Raw genomic sequence first — 18115 nt, 5'->3', positions numbered from 1 at the left:
CAACGGCGCGGAAGAGGAGACTCTACTGCTGCTTTGTGGACTTCCGCAAGGCATTTGACACCATCTCGAGAGATAGACTCTTCAGCGCCTTCAGGAGCTACAGATACCCTCTGACATGATATGGGCCATTCATTCTTTATAAGCACATGTATACAGCGAAGACAGTCTCAACAGGCGGGAACTGTCTCCTGGAAGCCGAACAGTGGATCAGTCTCAGTAAATTACCACGGTGGTTACCACATTAACCTCAAGAGGTTATAAATAGGACCCATTACATTGTAATGGGCTGATTGTACTTTGGGCTGCTTGTACTTTTGACTTCTTACTCCTAGTCTCTTGGTTTTAGTCTCCAAAGATGTTCTTGAGTTACAATCTCTTCACTTGTAATTCTACTTTGTAATCATTACTACAGTAGTCAATTGGGCTTCGGTCTGTTATACCTTGTACTCGTTCTTCATAAATTATGAATCTGAATCTGAAATACTTTTCCAGTCATTCAGTCTGTTTCTAGTCCCAGTAGAGTATTTCAGTTCAGTTTACCATTCTAGTTCAGTTTCCATATTCCATTCCAATTTCATTGATTGAACTGACGACTTCCAGTAGCTGTAAATTCTAACACTGGAATCAGCTATCTAAAGAGATAGATCCAATTCCATTTTGGCTATCCCAGTGGCTAGAGCTATTTGCTCATTGACCAGAATGCTTGCCTAGTTTGAATTTTCAGCTGAAGTTATCCTATCCCTAAGGAGTCAAAAAGAGATTATGACCCTAAGATTGAACTAGGGACTGAGACTGAGGCTCAGGAGGAGCACAGTCAAGATGATGAGGCTAAGGACTCTCAGCACTCCAGTCAGTCCAGAAAGAAGAAGAACTGAGAGGGAAGAACGCAAGGCCAGGAGTTCTTGGACCACACATGGGGATGAAGGAGCCAAAGGCAGTAAAGGTAGTCGCCATAGTTCCAGTAGAAAAGCCAGGGAGGAGACAGAAACTGAAACTGAAGAAGAAATTGAGTGGGATGCAGACACAGACCATTACAAGAAATCTTCAAGAAGGAGTCAGGTTCCTAAGGCAAGAAGAGGCAGAAACTCTGCTGATCGACATGATTACAACTCTTCATTGAAAATGTATTTTCCAGTGTTCAAAGGTGGGAAGAAAGAATGACCCGGATGTTCATATCCAAGCCTTTGAATAGTATACTAAGTTGAAAAGTATTGATGAAGATAACTGGGGGGAATACTTTCCTCAAATATTAAAGGAAGCAGCAAGGAAATGGTACTACCATTACCCAGCTTGCCAACTCAGATCATATAACAAACTACTCAAAGCTTTCCGACTAGAATATTTAGATTGCAGAGGAGATTAGGACATCCTCTGTGAACTGGATAAGATAAAGTAAAGGAAATTATCAGTCAAAAATTATGTTGAGAAAATCAAGGAGTTGACTAGGCATCTGTAAGAACCACCATAAGAAAAACAATTGCGGGCAAGATTTTTAAATGGTTTTTGCAGTAAGAAGCTTAGGGAACAGTGTTGGGGTTGCCAAGCTATGGCGGTGGGGAGCCATGGCGTGGAGGAGATGCAGCAGAATGAGAGAAATAGAGAGAGATCAACACAGCTTGGAAAAACAACACACTTATGTTTGATTGATTATCAATTTGTGTAAAAGGCCTTACAATATATGAATACAAAATAGCATGCAGACTCAAACTCTAACTGAACATCAACTGAAGCTAACTTGCATGCTATAGGGGGCAGTGCCCACGGATAGACGACCCTTTAGACCAAGGCTTGAAACCCAACAAACAGGAGGTGCCTACACCAACAAAGAAATTTAATGATCTGGTGTAGTGAGCCCTGAAGCTGGAACAGCAGGCTAAGAAGGAAAGGAGTCATAAGAAGAGGAGGTCCAGTAGTAGCAGTACTTCTATTAAGAATTCTGATTCCAGTAAGACCTCTAGTAGTTCTGAAAGTAGCTCGGATGAGAAGAGCAAAGACAAGGCTAAGAAGGGGTCTTGGTCTACAAAGATTGATAAGATGGCCTGGCAGATTGTTGAAATCAGCCAGACCAGACAACCAGTAAGAAGAGTGGAAACCTGGAGTTCAAAGTGTAAATCCAAAGATCATGTTTCCATTGAATGTCCACAGTGTACTTACTGCAAAGCTTACAGCCATCTATGGAACAACTGTGGCATTCGCATTCATCATTTCAAGAAGGGGAAAGATCTATCTGTGGTGGCATTTACAATTGTTGAACCAAAAAGAGTGGAGACTACCAGTGTACCCCTAGAAGAGAAATCAGGTATCAGTGGTGCTGGTACGGGGCACAGCAGGTACCAAGGGGGTACTGGCCGGGGCCGGGGTTGTGATATTTCCAGAGTCGAAGTTTGAATTGCTATACTTGTGGTAAGCATGGGCATTTCGCGGCTCAGTGTCCAAAAACACCTGTTACTAAGGCTACTAAGGCAAAGGATCAGGAACCAGTTCCTATATGAGCAGTTACATGCAGCAAAGGGGTAGTTATTGAGGAAATCCCAGATAACCCAGCAAAACCGGTCAATCCTGAAAGTAGTAAATGGGTTCAGCAGAGAGAGGTGTGAAAAGCTAAGGGTAAAGAAAAGGTGGTTGATGAATGGCAACAACAAAGAGAATTGGCGATGATAATCATAGAGGATTTAGCCAAGAAGCTGCCAGAGCAGCCAGGGAATTTTGATGCTCGGGTCATTCAGAAGATACCAGCCAAGTCTTTTGAAAAAACACAACCAGATCAGTCAAGGTCTGGAACACCTAAGACCATGTTGGCTGCAGTTCAGGGACTGATGGAAGAGTTAGGGACTGATAAGTGAGCTAAAAGCACGAAAACAAAGGAATGGTATTGTGCAGATACTACCAATTCTTCAAGTTTTGATAACAACTTTGATCATGAGAGGGAGGAAATTCATGTGAAAATTTGTGACAGAATTCAGAAACTCGCGGTGGAGTTAGAGGACATTAGAAAAACTTTGCCTGAAGCAGTGAATTTCATCAGACAGTGAATGAAGGTTGAGGCGAACGCCAGAACGGTTGACTTGGCTGGCTGTCAGAGATGATGAAGTGCCAGTGATCCAGGTAGATTATAAAGTTAGGAAACAGTGGGAGCCACTATCTAGTGTCATACTGGATGGAGGAGCAGGGGTAAACATCCTGGGGATACATCTTCAGTAAAGAATGGGAATTACAAATCTGAAACCTGTACCTTTCAAAGTTTGAATGGCGGACCATCAAGTAGAGCAGGCAACTAGTATGATAGAGAATATGCAGATAAGAGTGGGAGTTCAAAACTAACTTTCGAGTATAAGACGTGCAAGGTGCGTATGGGATGCTACCGGGGCGCCCATGGCTGCGAACGGCACAGGCTATTCACGACTATGCTAATCACACTCTGACAATACAAGGTGCCACTAGAGCAGAATTCAGATTCAAACGAACAACACTAGGAGCTAGAGAAAGGAGCTAAAACCTGAAGAGCTTTGCCAGAAGTATAAGGTGAAGAAAATTGAGAGAATGCTGGCAGCAATGGATATTCTTCCATTAACCGAGATAGATCTCAACGCAGTGTTACGGGACAAAGATCAGGCTGAAAAGCAAAATATGCAATTTCCATACCATTTCACTGAGCAGAACTTTGGAGAACGTCCATTTCAGCTAACTGGAAGGCCAAAAGAACTAGTTGATTCCAGTACACCAGTGGATTCTGAAAAAATACACTCGAAAGAAGTTACTAAAAATCAGAATAGCAGTTCAGAGCTCAAGGGACCGTCTTGGGATTACACTGAGGAGTCAACCAAGAGAAAAGGGGAGGGCCTAAGTGGTTACATCCAGATGATCAGGAAATAGAGGAATGGAATTTAGGTTCTGAGGAAAATCCTACATATATCAAAGTCAACAAACATCCGAATCCTAAGATGAAAGAGAAGGCCCGACATATGTTCCAGCAGTACAAGGATGTGTTCGCATGGGAACATACTGATCTTAAAGGAGTAGATCCAGAGGTATGTCAACATCAAATACCATTGAAACCAGATGCCAAACCAGTACGGCTGCAGCGATATTGAATGAATCCAAATTATGCTAAGAGGTCAAGGAGGAGATTGACAACCTTCTAAAGGCTGGGTTTATTATTGAAGTAGCTAGTGACTGGTTGTTCCCTATTGTGGTGGTACCCAAGAAAAATAGAAAGGTCAGAGTGTGTGTGGATTATAGGAAGCTGAACGCTCAAACAATTAAGGATCCCTTTCCATTACCCTTCACGGATATGTTGCTTGATGAAATTGCAGGATATGAGATGTATAGCTTTATGGATGGTTATAGTGGCTATAACCAATTACAGATTGCTCTTGAAGACCGGAGTAAAACCACTTTTATTATTGAGTGGGGAGCATTTCTGTATCTAGTAATTCCATTTGGTCTTTGCAATGCACCAGTCACTTTTCAACGATGTATGATGGAAATATTCAGTGAATTCCTTCACCGATTCCTTGCCATATTTATGGATGACTTCACTATATATTCAACGGAGGAGAAGCATTTACTTTTTCTTGAAATGGTTTTCCAGCACTGGCAGGAAAAGCAGATCTGTTTGAACCCATTCAAATCTGTTTTCTTAGTCTGGAAAGGACAGCTACTGGGATATGTAGTATCCAGAATGGTATAGAAATGGCCAATGACAAGATCCAGTGCGTCCAACAGGCCAAGGCGCCTTGAAATGTGTTAGAGCTAAGCTCTTTCTTGGGATATATCAATTTTTATAGATGATTTGTGCACAAGTTTGCTTCCCCACGCATTACCTTTGTATGAACTTACAAAGAAGACCAGCAAATTTAGTTTGACTGATGAATGTGAGGAGAGTTTTCAAAATTTAAAGAATGCTATTATCAGTAAGCCTGTCCTTCGACAACCAAATTGGGACGTCATTTTTCATGTACATGTTGATGCTTTAGGACTGGCAATGGGACCAATACTGGCTTAGCCAGAAGTAAGAACTAATTATCTAGTGTACTTTGCCAGTCTCGCAGGTTCAATCAGGCTGAACAAGGGTATACAACTACTAAAAGAGAAGCCTTAGGGATGGTTTTTAGTGCTACCAAATTCAGACATTATTTGTTGGGCAAGTTATTCCATTTTTATATGGATCATCAGGCCCTATTATTTTTTATTAATAAAGCCATTATTCAAGGCAGACTGATACGCTGGATGATGTTCCTGATGCAATTTGAATCTCGTATTTTCCATAAGCTCAGCAAAAAACATTGTGGTGTTGATTTCCTGTCCAGGAGTATGGATGGCTACTCTAAGGTGTGTTTAAGAGAGGAGCCAGTGGATGCAGAACTATTTCAGTTAACAGCTGCAAAATCAACTGATCCAGAATTGTATGAGGTATATCAGTTTCTTTCTAAGGGAGAATTCCTAGATAACTGGACTCAGAATCAAAAGAAGGCTCTGATTATTAAGAGTCTGAAGTTCACCATCATTGGAGGATCACTTTATAGATTGGGAGTCGATGGGGTTCTTCGTAGATGTGTGCCTATGGAGGGACGAATGCAAGTTATTTCAAAGGCACATAATGGGGATTCTGGGGGATATTTTTCTACTGATATCACTTCCAAAAATATTCTACAGGCTGGCTTGTGGTGGCAGACTTTAATATCTGATGTTAGAAGCTTTTGTAAAACTTGTGATATATGCCAAAGAATGGGCAGACCCACTGCAGCAGATAAGACTCCTCTCACATCGGTTCAGCCATTGGGTGTTTTTATGAAATGGGGTCTAGATTTTATGGGTCCCTTCAAGAAAATTACTCCAAGGAGAATAGGTATATATTGATGGCCACTTGTTATGTGACCAAATCGATAGAAGATAAGGCTCTTCTCGACAACACGGCAAAATCCACTGCTATGTTTCTATTTGAAAATATTGTTTGTCGATACGGATGTCCTGTGGAGATTGTGTCAGACCAGGATACACATTTTATCAATGACACTATGGACATTCTCATGGATATGTTTCAGTCAAGCATCGGAAATCAACACCATATCATCCTAGATGCAATGGGCAAGCCGAAAGCAGTAACAAGACTGTCAAAAGTATTCTCACTAAGATTGTGTAGAAAGAGCCACACCAGTGGGATTTGAAACTTCAAATTGCTCTCTGGGCATATCGGACAGCTTATAAGCCCACCACGGGATTGACACCATTTAGAATGGTGTATGGATCTGAAGCTGTTGTGCCTATGGAATTTGTCATACCCAGTCTCAGGATGGCAGTCAAGTATGGGTTAGATTTTAATCACAATCTAAAACAGAGACTGGAGGAGTTAACACAACTAGATGAGTTAAGGCAGAGGGCTATGCTGGAACAGGAAATTGTTCAGCAAAGAAGGAAACATTGGCATAACAGACAAATCAAAGTCAAGGAGTTTCAAAAAGGAGATTTGGTCATGTTATATCAATCAAAACTAGGCCCTTAAAAACCGAACTTAAAGATAGCTTGGGCAGGTCCATATGAGGTTGAATGGGTGTTCTCCAATGGTACAGTAAGATTGAAAGATTTATCTGGATTACTATTGCCAGGGATATATAATGGGGCCAAAATCAAGCTCTATTATTCAGAAGACAGAGAGACTTCCAGGGATAAGGGTACTGGTAGTGTGGGAACTAAAGACCAAGAAATTCCAGAATCAGCTATTTCAAGCCTTTTTCATGTACAGCCAGTTCCAGGGCCATCCAAAAGGTCAAAAAAGTCTCAATACGACAACACCATGGTAGTACCAAAATCAGTAAAGTGTCAAAACCAATATCAGCTTTTATGGGGAAAAGGGTCAATTGGACTATCATTAGTAATCATTTTAGAGGAGATGGAGAGGATTAGCCATGCATGTGTGCCACGTCATTTGTGGTGCACAGACTCTAGGAACGGTAAGTAGTGGAGCTTTTATGGCGCGAACGCATATAACAATAAGGCGAGTAGGTATTTTTCCTCATAAATCTCCTGCATGATATCTACCTACCGTTATCCATTCGCCATCGCCAAGATCTAAAGTTTCGTCACTACAACCACAAACTTCTTCGTCTAAGGAAACTGCTAATTGTTGTCTATCTTTACCAGGCACACCAGGATACGGATTTGAAAATTCAAGTAAGTCCTCTTCTTCTTCCTCTACTGATTCATCGTCTTCACGGTGTATGGGTAGGAAGAAAATGTCGGAAAGGATGCAGGAAACTATAGAGGAAACCCAAGCACTTATTGCTGCTGCAAAAGCTTCTCTTCCACTTATCCCTCACAGTAAAATACAGCGGTATGTGTTTACTAATCAAGCCGAGTCATTACTCCGACTGTGGGATTTGCATGTGTTTGTGCAAGCCACAAGAATTGAGTTTGACACAGCTATCGTTAGACAGGTTCTTGATTCCTTCAATGTGGATGAAGGAAGTGCTATGGTCTATGGTAGGAAAGTGTTGGTAACACCTGAAAATATTGCTTTTGCATTCAAGATGCCAAATGAGCCAAAGCCATCTGTAGCAATAGCATAACAGATCGGTGCAGCTCTGAAAGAAGATGATGCTGCCAAGAAGAAATGCAAAGCCAGTGTGCAAGGGTTTCCAGTAGCAGGTCTGGACATTCCCACTGCTTACCGCTTCGTAGCTGAAGCTGTGAGTCGCAAAAACAACCCAATTTATGAGTCAAAAAAATTGTTTGCTATGTTATTGGCAAAAAGATTGGACACCACAATTCCAATAATCTATGTCAGATTCTGTCACATAATGTGCAACAGCAAACTGAGCAGCAAGTTGAGAAGTTGGAGCAGGAGAGAGGAACACAGTCATTGCGGCATAGTATCCTGGAAAATCAATCAGCTAGGACCATTCAGCATTTAGAAAATAAGTTGTCCAAGATGAAGTCTGAGGTGCAAATGCTTAGAGAAGAAAAGGAAGAGGCTGAAAGAGCTACTAACACATTCAAAACCATGCTGCGAATGAAGAGAGTTGATTTCAACTCATTGCTGACTAGTCACACTGGATTGAAATCCACTTTAACTGAAAGATATATCTATAATAATTTGGCTAAGATACTGAATCCAGAGGGGAATGTTGTTTTCAATATAGATAATAGGAGGGCGCTTATGGAAACAATGTAGAGTGATCTGTTGGAGAAACTTTCTGAATAAACAGTGCTTTGGTAAATCAAGTTATCATGGACCATATTGAACATCAGAACAACCTCGATGAGGATGATGATAAAGCAGCGAAAGAGGAAGAGAAGGAGGATGAACCAGAAGAAAGGTATGATGATGATGACTCTCCTCCATCTCCACCTTCAGGATCTGGTGTTGGTGGAGCAGGGGTCATAGGAGGAAATCAGCCCAATACAGACCAGCCAGACCAAAATAAGGGTCAGCAGTCAGGTGATCAGCAGGCTGGAGATCAACAACCCAGCAACACTGGGAATTCACCAGTACACCAGTCACAACACAGTTTGGATGAGAAAGGGAAAGGTAAAGTTGTGACTAAGGTTTTGGAAGGTGATGAGCAACATTCGTTACAGCTCATCACTCTGAACAAGAGACTAAGACATCAGCAAGGTCCTATAACTAGGATGTATCTGGAGGATGATGTTCTTATGTCTAATCTTGAACAATTTCAGCGACTATATGTTGGCGCCAGAGAAATGGTCCAACATTGGAAATCAGCTGCTTTCCATGAACAAGAGGTGTGCCAACTGCCTGAGCATCTTAACAGAATTCAATTGCTAGAAAGAGTACATGAATCGGTACTAACCTCTGATGACAAACTAGCTAATCCACATTAACAGCGGCAGTCTACTGCAGACTGTCATTCCCTAGCCATCGAATTAGAGCTCCTGATGGGGAACAGGCCAACCTATAAATGTATGAAAGACGTCAGAGGTCAATTGAAAGAAGTTTTACTGCAAATGCAACTTGCCAGGAGAGTTCTAGATCAAAGGATACAAGCTATTCTTGAAGATCAGGCTACCACCAGTAAGGGGCCTTCGACTCAAATGACAGTAGGAGAATAAGCAACTGCTCTTCGAAGACTGTTTCAGCTTATCAGAGTAACTAGAAAGATGATGCAGCAGGAGAACAAGGCTGTCCTCAATTTTTTGGAGTTTGTACTTGATTCCCCATTCCTCTTGTATGCTTTACCAGCTAGAGAAGCTGAGCTGCCAAGGTTTTTCCTAGCACTGTATCCTCAACATCTAGAACCAGTAGATCGGCTCACATACTATAATATTACTGATGACCTTCGGGATTGATATGAGCGATCCACTGTAGAATGGAAAACCTGGCAAACACTGCTCAATGATGCTCTTCAATTAAATGATCCTGGGAAACTAAAGAAGGAGATACAGAGGGTTAAGCTGCGTATGGGACAATGTAAAATCCAGCTTAGAGTTCTCACCAAGATCACAAACCAGCTGTTGCAACTTACTGTGGATTCCTCTAAAATCCCTGAAAAGGATGTTACGGCTAAACCAAGCTTGGGACCACAGTACAGAGAGATGGCTAAGATTCTCTTTGAAGCTAAGATTAAAACAAATCAGCCTCTTCCAGAAGGATGGATCCATACAGCTTTGCATTGTAACAAATTGGCCAGAACTCGTCTAACAAAAGGCAAACACACGCTCTATGTTAACCCTCACGGCTCACGGCACCCTATCACCTATGATGGACGTTGTATTATTTACTTGGTAGAGTCAGGTACCGGGCTTGTCGGTCCAATAGGAAAAGGGTAAGAGTGATCGCCGATGAGAGGCGCACTCTAGCTGGAACATTCAAGGGATTAGTTGGCTAAGCATGGGTGCCCAAGTGTGAATGGGGCGAGCTCATATAAAAGTCAATTAAACCTAAAATTCACTCATTCTCTCATTTGTGCAATTGAAGAGTGCTCTTGCTCCATCTCCATCTTCTTCTTCTTCATCTCCTTGTGCGTGTGTATGCATGAGAGAGAGAGAGAGTGTGCAATCGAGCATTACGGCAGCACGACGGCGGCGAGGCGGTTGAGTGTGGTGTAGGGGTGTCTCCCTCTTCTTCGCGGCGAGGAATCCTCCACGACAAGAAGCGTAGAGCGGTGAGTGACACACCAACGCCATCTTTCAGCTTACTAGTTTATTCTTGTTGTGTGCTTGGAGCCATTTGTGGCTCGCACACAGTGTATCGGCAAGTTCCTTGCATTGACACGTGCGACATATGTGCATATTTTTGGCGCCCCTTCCGGGAAATTCCATACACAAAGCTTGAATGCAACTCTGTACTTCTTTTGTGGTGCAATTTCAATTGTGGGAAGGGTAAGGAAGGAAGGTGTGTGTGTTGAGAAGAAGGATTTTGTGTTACTACTGTGTATTTTTTTTTGTTAATGAAGTTTTGAAAGGTTACTGTGTTTTCTCTGTGTAAGGTGTTAGTACTAAGGTTGTTAGTTCTGTGTAATGTAATGTACAGTAAGTAGGAAGTAGATCTGTGAGACCTAATGAAGTGTGTTAGTGTGTAACAGTAGGTGTATTAGTTGTAAGTAGGTAGGTAGAGTGTGTGTGTGCTCTCGGGCAGGTAGGATTAGGATGGGGAATATCTCCCAGACCCAAGCTCAAGCTCACGCTCAGGCTCAGGTCTCAGTCGCCTTTTAAAATTACGAATTTTAGCTTCACACTAGCTAAAAATCCATTTTTTGAGGACCAACGGAGCTTCAGGTGACCGAGCGTTGTGATGTTAAGCACACCACGACCCTCTGAGTGATACGCTCGTTTTGACCTATCACGCACTTTAATCAAAAAATCGATCATTCAAAAATATTAAAAAATATTAAAAAACGAGTGAAAACGGACGCCTAAAAAAGTAAGCGGTTAAACTTCGAGGTTATTCGCCGACGCTTGTAGGGTTCCAAAGGCACATGCATCTATGCTCTGGTCGTGTGCTAGAGACGGAGCAACTGGAGAGAATTTCGACTGACGCGAGTTCTCAATATCCACCTATCTTAGTTTTCGGGCCCAAAGCAGTACAAACCAAGACCCTAACATAGCGGCTAGTGACTCTTCCTCTGACTACGACATCATGGAGGGTTTCCCAATGCCTAATCCCGATAGCTCAAGCCAATACATGCATGCCATAAGCCCGCGGTCCGGGCCGAGCGTGCTTAGCCGCTTGAAGGAAACCTTTAGTAGAGCCACTCGCTCCGAACATGGAGCCAACGATGTAAATGAGGGGGGTGGGGAAGTAAATTGTCCTTTTGTGACCAACATAGACCCTATGCCCTTAGAGAATGTGCATGTGAATACTTCATTGACTGCACCTCCTTACTCTTCAGAGTTATTTCCCTCCGAGGTCATATTACCCGATGGTAGAAGCCTTGCCGAAGTGCAAGAGGTTGAGCAATATATCATTGCGGCTAGGGAAAAGGAAGTCGAGAGCTTACGCAAGGTGGCGCAACGAAGAGAGTTAAAATCAAAAGCTCCTATGTCAATATCTTTGCTAGGAGAGCAATCCAGTGCTCCTGACTTAGCAACCGCTAAGGGCCAACCCCTAGAAAGCAACATAGCATCTAGCTTAAAGGACACCCCTAGCACCTCAATCCTAGATGGAGCATTCTTAAATGAGAACTGGGAGTACGAACTACAAATGGAAACTCTAACCGACCTATACACAGGTCACACCTATCACGTGAGTTGGTTAGATGTCCTGCAATCCACAATGGGTGCTACTAGTGTGGAGGATCAACAACAAAGAGTTTGTGAGGTCATCCATAGGTTCATTGAGTTAGAGAGACAGAACAAAGGGATCCACATGCCTTCAACGGGTCTCATGAGATTCTTGGATACAGGAAAGGCTAAACAACCGACCTTATCACAAATGGAGACTCCCTCGGTAAGTCTGATGGATCATTCATATGTTGTTTCTCCAGTGGTCTCACTGCAGTCTGAGCCCACAAGTGATAGATTTACCTTTCCAAGTCTAGCTCATCTTTCCCTTGATGACACCATGGCTACCATGCCTACCCCACTGATGGGCATGCTAAGAAACACACCATGGACCTCATTTGTTAGTAAAGCACCGCTACATGGTAGCTCAATGCTTGCAACAGTACCTACAAGTGTGTATCAATCGTATGCACCTATGGGTCATTGCACTCATGTAGTCCCTAGGGCCTCCCATGGTTTCAACTACCTATGCTCCACAACCACAACAGCCAAGTTCTTATTTCCATGGGACCATACCGGCTAGCATTAGCATGTCACATCCGACGTCTGCTATGCCTAGGGCCACACATATGAGCTATGGACCACCACGTGGCACAACATCGTACCCAACGTGGAACCCAAGGGCTTCCTATTCGCCAAGCCCAATGCCAATACCTACTCCACATGTAGTCTCAGCAACACCTTCACCCATGGTGCCTGCTCACTTAGGTGACTTGGCAACATTTGCTCAAGCTATTGGCCGATCTATTGCTGAGAATATGCGTAACACGCCTGATAGAGAGCTTAGAAGTAAGGCAGTACAAATAGCCAAGCTCACACAAAAATTTAGTGGAGACGGGGATGTGAGAAAGCACATCGAAGTGTTTGAACAAATATGCGATTCTCTAGGAGAACACAATGACCTACATAAGAGTAATGCTTTAAACCTAACCTTAAGTGGGAAGGCAGGGGATTGGTATAGAACCCTAAGAGTGGAAGAAAAAACAATTTACCCTACTCTTAGGAGACTGTTCTTAAAAGAATACATATGAGAAGGAGTGCTTTGGGGTGTAGCCTCTCAGCTCCAGAAAGCCCAACGAGAGGAAGGAGAATCGGTGAGAGACTTTATTAGTCGCTTGAAGCATTTGAATTCTTGTTGTGATCCAAATGAGTGCTTCAATAATAATCAATTTTTAGATAGATTCATTAGGGGATTACGACATGAGGATATCTACAATGGCCTAGTCATTAGAGGTATCACCACTTGGGAAGCAGTCACCACTAATGCGATCCAATTGGAGGATAATTTAATGATTCAAGGAGAAAGAGTGTCTGTTGAGCCTAAATCTATTAGCTCACAAGCATTAGGGCATCAGTCAATGACCCTAAAGCCTATTGCTAAGGAGCCAAAGATATCTGAGATGACTTTAGCAGATCTCACGAAGGCTATTCAAGAGAGTCTTAGACACAATCGTGCTCCACAAAACAATCATATGTATCCAATAAGGGAGAAACAATGGTGCTTAGTATGCTATGGATCGCATAGTACCATTGAATGCCCTACTTTTAGAGTAACATTCAATGGGAATTGCAATGCCTGTGGGAGGTATGGTCATCAATCTAAGGATTGCATAGTATTTAAGCACGCAATGGCCACTAGACCAACCTTAGCATGGACAGACACACCTCGAGTGCCTGCATTGATGCCGGCTCCACCTCTTGAACAAACGTCACAACACATGGTCCCTAGGGCCCAAAATGTTGTTCAAACAACACCCTTACCACCTCCAGTGCTAGGACCGCAACCACCACATCCGAGAATCACTTCTGTGAATCAAGTGTGTTGTGAGTCATCTATTGCTTGTTTGGAAGGCTGTGAGGAAGATATAGATCCTAATATTGCCTATGGGATGGATGTGCTTGAAGAAAGTCCACAATACTACATGGAGGACTATTGGGGACAAGTCAAACCTGTCTATCAAATAACTGCTCTTGCGGCAAGAGGCCAAAATATCAATTACACTGCTAAGAGGCCACCTCTTTAATGCTATGAGTGTGGAGATCCACATTGTGTAGCCGAGTGTCCTATTAGGCTACAAAAGAATGCCACACTAATGCAAACCAATCAAGCGAGCACGTCAACAATGCCGATACTCATGTGTAATCGATGTGGCATAGATCATTTGATTGCCCAATTTCCAAATAATCCAAATGCACCGAAGATCACGCCATTAAACTTGATTGAAGTTACTGAGGAGCCATCACAAAGTGCACCTGTGGTACCAATAAACGTACTCACACGATCGATGCTCCAAAAACAAAATTATATTCTTGACAAAAGAGACATTGCATCAATTGCCCAATCTCAGAAAAAGAAGGAAACACAAAGTAAGAGATCGCAAAAAGAAGCAAAGTCAGACCCCAGTTCAAAGACCAACATAGGGACTGGTGACGACCACGTATATATAAAGGACGTTGAAGAGGATTCTGATCCGGGTGAAACCATGAAGACCAAAATGTCCACTAAGATAGAAACCAACAAGGAAGACCTTCATGAGCCACAATGGCCAGCATCCAAGAAGAAGATAGGAACTTATTCACACCCTACATAGGACATTGAGCAAGTCAAGCAATTAAGGAGTTTGGTAGAAGATACCCAAAGGGATCTAGAACCAGCACCTAGGTAGATCTAGATTACAGGCACCTTGTTCCCTACGCAACAACAACCTCACCAAGTCCATAGACCCTTGGCCATACGTAGTGTCATCCAAGAAGAAAGTGACTTAAAGTCATGGGAAAGTGGACGTACTCACTTCTTGATGGAAAGAATGTTTACAGAAGGACTACCTGATCCTATCGAAGAAATGGAGATCCCATCTTCTCCACATCAAGGGACTGAAGTCCAAAAGGTGCCGTCAAACATTGCCAAATTGATGGAATTCATATCTTCAAAAGTTAGAACCACCATCATTTCCAAACTATATAAAGAGCCTGAGCTAGTCTCAGCTCTTCGAGCCTTCCTCAATGGACAACTAAGGTTGGGCTAACACAATTTTCACAGATGGATGGAGCGGGGGAGATGCCAATAGAGGAGGAACACCTAGATCCACAATCCAAACTAGATGAGAACCTTGTTATAGAAATATCTGTTAATAAGTTGAGACAATACTTTGAGGGTGATGAATCCATTGCGACCATACCAATCACTACTAAGGGATTAACTGTTGTGAAGGGAATCCTTGATGGTGGCGCTAGGGTTAGCATTGTGACTAAAAATTGATGGGAAACTATGGGAAGACCTCACCTTACGACCACAACCATAGTAGTGAAGATGGCCAATAGGTCTATTGTTAAACCTATTGGGATGCTATAAGATCTCAAGATCAAGGTCTTTGGACATAAAATAAGGATCTCAAGATCAAGGTCTTTGGACATAAAATAAGGATTACCTTTATTGTTATGGATTTCTCCAAACACACTATGGCATCGGAGATGATCTTAGGACGTCCTTTCATGAGGGAAGCAAAAATGGTACATGACTGGTCTAAAAACCATGTCTACTTGCAGTTCCAAGATTCTGTCATTCAAGTGGATCTTGTGACTGGTCGAGCACATCCCCTAGGAAACAAATTTATAATTGATCATAGATCTGACACCACAGTTACACTCGGTTCCATTGCAGTATTGTTACACGTGTAAATTGGACACTGATGTTGGGGAAGATTCTCCTTATATGGACGTACTACATGGGATGACTGAGTCGGACAATGTGGATTGGGTTCACCTAGCAGCAACCATAGACGCTTGGGGAAACAGGGGGACGACCTGGGTAACACCTGAGGGGGATGAAATGCACGTACCCTTAAATATGCTACAAGCAATGCATATAGCTTCTGACAAGACTCATCCTAATATAACGAAGAAACATACAAGTGGGTCCCTAAATCTTCTTTAGCGACCATGGCTGATGCTAAAAAACAAAAGCCTTGTAAGAAACGTACCACTTGCTCTAAAAAATGTAAGGAAACGTGGCGGTGGATTCCTAAACGACTATTGGAAGCCCAAGGCTACTATCAAGGAAATGATCAAATCTGGGTGCCAAAACGTAGATTGTGTTCTTACCTGTCAGCTGACCCATGTTCGCCCAATCCTGTAGCTTCAAAACAAATTGACGATCGCGGAAAGAAAAAAATCACAAAATGCTACACACCCGCTCCAGAGCTAGTTTGGGTACCGAAGAAAGAACAATTTGTTCCACCTAGCTCAGGAAGGGGGGAGTCCCATGAAGCTTCTAGCTCCTCATGTAATACATCCATAGAGGTAAAAGCTTCAACACAACCTCCACCTACCATTGTACATATCCATACAAGCAAGAAAGAGTTTTCACCTCCCGTTGTAAGTTCACCACCTATAACAATGTTGAAAATAAAATCATGGGAGAGTACCTTACCACCCTTGCAACTAGATGAAACGCATAGGGTGGTCGAAAACTATTGGTTAAATCCTTCACCTATAACAACTTGGAACAACCGGTTTCAAAGGGTGACGACATCATTTCAAAAGGTATGATCTACCCAAGGAAGGGGGGAGTATTTGCTAACAGTCATCATTCACTTACTCTCCTCTCAACCTTCCTCCTTGACCTCTCAATCTCCCAATCTTAGGGAATGTATATATAAAGCCTTATACTCACAAAAAACAAAAATAATAAAGAGCAAGAGCAATTACCAACAAACAAGTATGCACAATAAAAGTCAAAACATTGACCCAAACCTACACATTCACATCCGGTACACTGAAACAGAAACCTATGTCATCAAACACCTTTGATCCTCATCACGCGAGTGATGGAGGGTAGGTAAGATTAGTAGGATAGGAGTGTTTTTGTTTTAGAGTTGAGTGATTAGCAAAGTTTCTTTTTCCCACTGATGTGCCTCCTAGAGGTATTCTTTGTGTTTCCTAGTGTGTACAGGAACGTGTTGCTGTTGTTAGGATATGGAACTTCATGGAATATTTATCTCGACCCTCACACTTCAAATCAAGAGCGACCATCAACACGAACAGGTGTTTCTTGTCCATTAACATTGCCGCTTATCTTTTTTCATCCATGTTTTTCTGGTTTAATTGTGATTGGTAGCATAATATTCAACGTGTTTGCTTAGTATCAAACATTAAATTCAATGCATTTTTTTTGTCATAAGCACTTGTCTAGGTTTAAAAATCAAGTAGTCTAACTAAGCTAGTTTGACCAAGCTAGGTGTTGGAGATTTTCTCTTAATACCATGGGGAATGCCTTCCTAATAATCTATGGTTACTTAGGTTCTTAATCCGATTTAGGCAGCACTGTGTGAAGTCTACTAGGGCTTTCTAGTGGGCTTAGTCCCTATTGACCTTTAGCTTAAGTATTATAAAGGGAGTTTACTAGTGTGATGAGCCTGGGGAGGGTAACAATGTTATATGACCCCCCAAAGTTACAAAATTCAAATGCTGAAAACGAACAAACAAAAAATCAAAGTGCCATAATGTAAAATCTTAAGCTGGAAGAGAAATCTCACCTTGATTTGGTACTTCACTCACATGTATCGCCTATGGTACTAGAGCCCTAGAGGTTCCCAATGTGGGCGCTTTTCCTTGAAAAGCAAAAAACCCAAGGCATACAAAATAAGCACACACATCAAAATTGAATCACTGTGAAGACTTTGGGGGGTCAAAGAAAAAGTAATCAGTCAGGCAATGATTTCATGAGAAATTCCTTTTATCGTAGCTTAACTACAAGGTCTTCTACGTATAGCCTCTAGTCAGGCCTCGAACATGAAATACTTGGCTCTTGCGATTAAACAACTTCATTGACCAGAGAAAATTGAGAAGCTTACCCATGGTATTAATAGTTGATCTTCAGTGCCTTTCGACCGTTAAAGTAGCGACCCCAGACTTGCTTAATTTTTTACCTTTACAGCTGTTTATGCGTTTGATTATATTGCAATTTAATGTTTATTGCTGACAAATGGTTTAGAATTATGCTACCAATCAATTTGTCTGCCTAAGACTGCATATGCTTTTTAATTGTATATGAGAATGCAATTAATGTGCCAATGTTGTTTCATTTTGCAGTGACTAAAGAAGGCTAAGGACATTCATCTCAAATGCTCTTCCACCTCAACGAATGAGCTTCAACTCAATAGCTTCCGAGGATGGAATCTACATCAGGAAGGGGGGCATGTTAACCCTCACGGCTCACGGACACCCTATCACCTACGACGGACGTTGTATTATTTACTTGGTAGAGTCAGGTACCGGGCTTGTCGGTCCAATAGGAAAAGGGTAAGAGTGATCGCCGATGAGAGGTGCACTCTAACTGGAACATTAAAGGGATTAGTTGGTTAAGCATGGGCACCCA

Source organism: Adiantum capillus-veneris, chromosome 12, assembly GCF_014529385.1.
Source record: "Adiantum capillus-veneris isolate H3 chromosome 12, ASM1452938v2, whole genome shotgun sequence".
In the NCBI taxonomy this organism is placed as follows: domain Eukaryota; kingdom Viridiplantae; phylum Streptophyta; class Polypodiopsida; order Polypodiales; family Pteridaceae; genus Adiantum; species Adiantum capillus-veneris.
This window is presented reverse-complemented; position numbering follows the sequence as displayed.